The sequence below is a fragment of the Pinus tabuliformis genome, chromosome 5_2, assembly GCF_031772625.1.
Source record: "Pinus tabuliformis cultivar Carrire ecotype Pingquan chromosome 5_2, CPIR1, whole genome shotgun sequence".
In the NCBI taxonomy this organism is placed as follows: Eukaryota; Viridiplantae; Streptophyta; class Pinopsida; order Pinales; family Pinaceae; genus Pinus; species Pinus tabuliformis.
In genome coordinates, this window is record NC_142306.1 from 1,054,065,100 (window position 1) to 1,054,072,097 (window position 6,998).

The following is a 6,998-nucleotide window of genomic DNA, read 5'->3' on the forward strand; positions in this document are numbered from 1 at the left end:
GGGCATCATCAATAGTATAGGGTCGCACAAACCCATTATCAAACACAGTTTCTACCTCATAAGGACCCAACCATTGAGTGAAAATTTTAACTTTGAAATCCTTATATATAATCAAACAAAAGATCCCAATCTCCTTCTTTTAAAAAATTCTTCTTTATAAGCTTATAATGCCACTTTGTGCATCGTTATTGTACAATAGTAGTTTGATGTATGGCATCTTGTCAAATCTCATTGAGTTCATTAAATTGATCCAATCAATGTTCTTATGCTTTAGAAAGCTCCATCCCTACTTTTAAGGCAATCCTCAATGTCTTAATCTCAATAGGTAGAAAAACCTATTTCCCATACACAAACTTGTATGGAATGAAACCTATGGTATCCTTCCAAGTGACTCTATAAGCCCACAAGGCTTCTGGAAGTTTCTCAACCCAATCTCTATGATGTTGTTAGGTCCCTATACTGCTAGTGTAATCCCTTATTGTTATTTTTTTTTCTAAGTAATTCTATTCTATTACTGAAAAGCATAAAAGTACAATGAGGCTCCGGCCTCTACGGTGTTGAACATAGTTATATCAGTTATGAAACCACAAACCCAAAAACATGACTGCCCACCGAGGGGAAGCCAGTCTGGGTGTACCCAAAATCAAAGCCCACACAAGGGTCCCAATTGATAAACAAAAACAAGTAAAGCCCACACAAGGGTTCTGAGTAATATCCAATCAGAATGAAACACGTGGATTGAAAAAAACATTAGGAAAGAGCCCTACGAAAAAATCAAAAATTCGGAACCAAGCTTCCACAGCTATCAAGCGGAGCTCACTAGGCATCTGGTGGAGGCTCCTCCATAACTCGACAGCCATAGTCATCCCAGTCCACCATCTCTTCCTCAATTCGAGAGCCATAGTCATCCCACGCCTCCACCACTGCATATGTGCCACCCTCGTTGCCACTGACTTCTTGCGTGCCACCCGAGAAACCATCGACTGCATGCTTGCCGCCAGCCATTTCTTTGCCATCCAGGGTGCTGCCATGGCCATCTTTGTGCCTGAGTGTAGCTGTCTTTCTGTCTGTGTTTTCTCGAACTCCTATGTATTGCATCTCCTCTACCTTCTTCTGCTTGCTGGTCTTCCCTTTCTCCGGTTTAGGTTCTTGGGTCCATGTAGCTTGCTCATCTTGTTGACTCAAATATTCACTGAATACCACTGTGATAGTGGCAATAATGGCGGGTCGATGTAGCGTGCTTTGAAAACGAAATTGGGTAGCGTGGTAAGAAGAGTGAGTGGGGTCAAGAGGACCAGTCGTTTGGGTGGCAGTGCTCGCTCTTCTGGCCTCATAAGCTTGTGCCCGACCTCTGTCACTGCAAGTATTTGAGTATCTGCTAGAGAGATGACCTCTGGACTGGTTAGAATAAGGGGAGGAGGAAGGGGTCTCCGGTTCAAGGGTGGGCGGTAAGGCTGAGAGAGTGCTACGGTCGCGACTGCTACCACATCTGTTGCGCATCATATAGCGAAGCCGCGTCATTGCATGTCCAACAGGTGGGTGATTAAATATTTGGGCTGGGATGACAGTTGTATATTCAAAATGAGTAGCTAGTGAGGTAGAGTTCACTCTGGGATTACTAATGTTGTTTAATCTGGATGCAGAGGTGTTCTGGGTGGCATTCAAAATGCAGTGAGTGGTTTGGGTGAAATGGATTTCATTTCCCAAATCCATGCAGTTGAGAAGGCAGCAACGTCGCCCTGTGACTATGCGGGTGTTCGGTTCCTCAACTTGAGGGGGGCAAGAGCATCAACGCGGGGAGGGGGAGAATGAATTCTGGCCAGTGTTTGCCATGGCCTTAAGCCTGATGCAGCCGTCTCGACCTAAGCACCAGATTAATGGTGCCTGCAGGTTGACGGTGTTGTGCCATAAATTGGCATGGAGGAGGACGTGGGTGACCATGTGGCTCAGCCGCCTGCCATTCTCTTGTCTTATCTTCATTAATTTCCAATTAATCACCCGCATCTCGGTGTAACCCCTTATTGTTATTAGTACAACCCCCTTATTGTATTATTGTGCCCATATAGTCCCCATTTTGTTATTATTGTGCCCCATAGAAGCCCACTATTATGATTGTTGTGCCCCTACAATATTATTGTTATGTAGGCTCTGATTGTATTGGGACCCCTTAGACTCCTATATATAGAAAGGAGGCCTTCTCAGTTGTATCATCGAAGAATTTTTCATTTGTGTAATGTAAAGGAGTTTTCCCCCTCGAAGAGGCTTATTTTGAAGTCGTTGATCTATATTTCTTCTATTTTGTGAGCTGGTTGCATAACATTTGGTATCAGAGCTTTGGATTCTAGGGTTTTACTGCTTTAAACAGGTAATCATGGAAGTTTCACTATAAGTTTTTTCTACAAAGTCTCAGAAGCTGAAATTAAAATCAATTTGAGCCAAAATCTTTATGAATCTCGAGTCCAAATTTCAGATCTTTTCTCGCTATATTTTCGGAGATATGATCCAAGGAAGTTAGGGTTTTTGTAGGCTCCCGAATTATATCTCAAATAGGTGACCTAGGGAAAGTCATCATAACTTTCTCTCTGAGAATCAAATTGAAGTTGCGTAAAACATTACAGAAAGAGGATGGACTTTAGTTTTCTATGTATCCTTTCCAAGTCCAAAGGTCGAAAAATTGACACGTGGAACTTTGTACAAGTTCGCTCTATAGAACCAGTCTATAATCAGGCCATCATGGGATATTTCCATCATGGGATATTTAGAATAACACTTTCTTGGAGAATCCAATATTGATCAGACTTATGGGGTTGGAAAGAGGACTCAGAGGGCAACAATAGGATGAAATTTTAGACCTTGAATATCTGAAATTACAAATATACATCAGATTCAATATTGAGCTCCTACAAAGTGAAAAAAAGGTGTGTAGTCTTTTTAAATTTTTGCATAAGTTTGGTTTGAAAAATTAGTTTGAAGTAATTCAAAGAGCATAGTGAAGCATAATTATCATTAATTTATGCCCCCAAGAAAGAAAATGGAAACACCTAGTAAGCAACCTGAAATCTCTACCATGACTCATGAAGAAGACGAAGAAATGCAACATGATATATCAAAATTACGAGACCCAGTGTAACAAATTTCACTCTCACAAAAAGTAACAGAAGCTAAAATGAATGGTTTAAAGATAGGTGTGGAAGCTAAGATTGATAGTGTGGAATCTAAGATGGATCATTTAAAAGTAAACACTGAACATTTGAAGAAAGACATGGGAGTTTTGAAAGGAGGTTTGGCAAAGTTGCTTCAAGAAATGCTTCCTAATGGCGAAAAGGTAGTAGAGGAAACTAATGATGAGAAAAAAAGAAATGTTAATCATGATTCCATAGAATCTAATGTTCGATTGAAGACCCACCATGTTCCAAAGATCGATATGAGGAATTTTGATGGAAAGGATCCCGTCACATGGATGCTACAGATGGAGCAATATTTTGATCTCCATAATGTGAAAAACACACAAAAGGTACGCATTGCAACTTTATATTTAGACCCCAACCATTTTGTATGGTATTGATGGATTTTCTCTCATAAACAAATTTTCACTTGGTCGATTTTTATGGAGGAAATGATAACACATTATGAGGATACAAAAAACAACACCCTCTGTAGCCAATTAATAAATCTCAAACAAAAGGGTTCAATGGAGGAGCACATTGAGTAATTCCAAAAATTGAATATAAGGGTAAAATATATTCCAGAGGAACATAGAATTTATGTGTTCATAGGTACTTTAAAGGATAACATCCAACATGCGGTTCGCCTTTGGGAACCTAATTCACTGGAGAAGGCATTTAGGTTGGCAAGAAAAATTGAAAGAAAAATTATGGCAACAAGGAAGCCTACCACTCACAACTATAAAGATGGAAGTGTTTCTTACCCTAGCCTTCCACAAACTACAAGGTTGACACCAAAATAATCAGAAGAAAAATGAGAAAAAGGGCTTTGTTACAGTTGTGATAAAAAATACACTAAAGGTCATAAGTGTGCTGAGAAGAAATTATTTTACATAGATTGTGAAGAGGAGGAAGAAAAGGAACAAGAAACGTCAAAAGAAGAGGATATACCCCAGGAACCAACCCTAGAGAAATAAGAAATGAATCTGATCATCTCTTGTAATGCATTGGAAGGAATTAGCACTCCCCAAACTCTCAAGATAGAAGGACATATCAAGAAGAAAAAGGTAATAGTGTTGATTGATTCGGGTAGTACCCATAATTTTATTCATTGTAAGATAGCCAAGGAATTAAATTGCTTCCTATATCCAGCACCAGAGTGTCAAGTGATGGTTGCAAATGGAGGAACCATAAACTACTCTGGAAAGTGCCATAATATCAAGCTACCCATGGGAGAATATGTAATGAATAGTTCAATGCTTTCCATTCCAATGGGTGGTGTTGATGTTGTACTAAGAGTCTAATGGCTACAACATTTGGGTACAATAGCTTTTAATTTTCAAGAACTTTTCTTGAAATGTTTTTGGGAAGGAAAGGAAGTTGAATTAAGGGTTATCACAAGGAAATCGAGAAATATAATCATATATAACAACATGACAAAGCTTCTAAAGAAAGAACAATGGGGTGTAATTGCACGATTATGTTCACTAGACGTAAAGCAATGGAAGATCACATCGAGCATCAACAACAAGTTCTCAAACTCTTAAAGGATAACCTCACTTTGGCGCAGAATAGAATGAAACAACAGGAAAATCAACATCACAACAAAAGAAGTTTTGATGTAGGTGACTGGGTATTTCTATGACTACAACCATACAAACAAATGTCCCTCAAGCAAGCTAAGAAGGATAATAAAGTATCACTAAAGTATTATGGTCCATACAAGGTGTTACAAAATATTTGTACTATGGTATACAAATTGGAGCTTCTTACATCTTCTCGAGTGCACCCAGTTTTCCATGTTTCATGCTTAAAGAAGGTTATAGGTGAGAAGAACCCAGTTCAAAAAATGTTACCAAAACTTGACGAGGAAGGAAAAATCATATTGGAACCTGAAGCAGTCACAGAAACAAGAAATCGACAGCTACGGAATTGATCAATTTCAGAGCATCTCATCAATTGGAAGAACTTACCCACTAAAGATTCCAAATGGGAGGATGAGAATTTATACAAAAGCATCCATAACTACTCAAGCGTTGAGGACAACACTTTTTGAAGGAGAGGGGCATGTTAGGTCCCTATACCACTAGTGTAACCCCTTATTGTTATCAGTGCAACCACCTTATTGTATTATTATGCCCATATAGTCCCCATGTTGTTATTATTGTGTCCCATATAAGCCCACTATTTTTATTGTTGTGCCCCTACAATATTATTGTTATGTAGGATCTAACTGTATTGGGACCCCTTAGACTCCTATATATAGAAAGGAGGTCTTTTCATTTGTATCATCGAAGAATTATTCATTTGTGTAATGTAAAAGAGGTTTCCCCCTCAAAGAGGCTAATTTTAAAGTTGTTGATATATCTTTTCTTCTATTTTGTGAGCTGGTTGCATAACAAATGTTGTTGCACTATTTTGGTCAATATATTTTATAGCACCATTTTAGTAACGTCCACTTGTTCATTTTCCTATGGATGGTAAGGAGTGGACATTTTGTGCTTGATTCTGAATTTCTCGACGATATTCTGGAGAAGTTTGGAAGTGAATTGATTTTCCTAGTTGGTAACAATCTCTCGTGGAATTCCAAATCAAACAAAGATATCCTCATACAAGAAGTCAACATATGCTTGTTTAGTTTCCCTTGGTAGAGATTTTTCCTCCACCCATTCAGTCACATAATTAGTACATACTAAGATGTATGACTTCTTCTTTGATGGTGGATTAATTGGCCCTACAAAATCAAGAGCCCATTTCTTGAAGGGTTCGAGCATTATTTTTGATTGCAGTGGTATCTCATCGGGATGTGTTGGCTTTCCCATTCCTTTACATTTGTGACAACTTCTAACATACTTCTTGGCATCTCTAAAATGGTGGTCTAATAGTACCCTTTTCGTAGAACATTGTTTGCTATTATTTTGTCTACAATGTGCCCCCCACAAGAATCGTCACATCAAGCCTCTAAAATGCCATATATTTCATCTTCCTAGACACATCGCCTGATCACTTGACTAGGTATGATTCGAAATAGGTACCCTTGAATCCAAGAGTACTTGGCACTATCCCTTATGACCTTTTGTCGCTCTTTGGGCGATAGATGATGTGGAAGTTTCCCTGTAGCCAAATAATTAGAAATATATGTGAACCAAGGTACTTTAGTAGATAAAGAGAACAAATTTTCATCTGGAAAGAATCTTCTATAAAGTCAAACTTATCTTCATTATGAAGTCATGATAAAAAGTTAGCAACCACATTTCCTTTCTTAGTTTATCAATAATAGTGATGTCAAATTCTTATAGAAAAAGAAACCATCTAGCCACTCTACCATGATGGATAGGCTGTTTCATAAGATATCGAATGGCCAAGTGATGAGTATGCACAAACACATGATATCCAATAATGTAGTTTGATGGCATGGATTACAACAAGGAATTATTTTTTAGTAATTGTGCAATTCGAATTGGTTGGGGTTAAGTTTTTTCTGATGTAATAAATGGCATATGTCTTTTCTTATTATTTTTGTCTGAGTACAACCCCAATAGCCATGTCTGAAGTGTCATTGTGGATGTGAAAGGGAAGAGGCCCATTAGGACCTCGCAGAATGGGAGCGGTGGACAATTTCTGTTTAAGTGTATCGAAAGCTTGTTGGAATTGATCATTCCAGGAAAATTGTGTAACCTTTGTTAAAATATGGAAGAGGGGAGAGGTTATCTTGGTGAAATTTTCTATGAACCTCAAATAATATCCCGCATAGCCTAAAAATCTATGAACATCCTTCTATGTGGTAGGGATATCTAGCTTAAGAATGACTTCTATTTTGGTAGGGTCTACTCT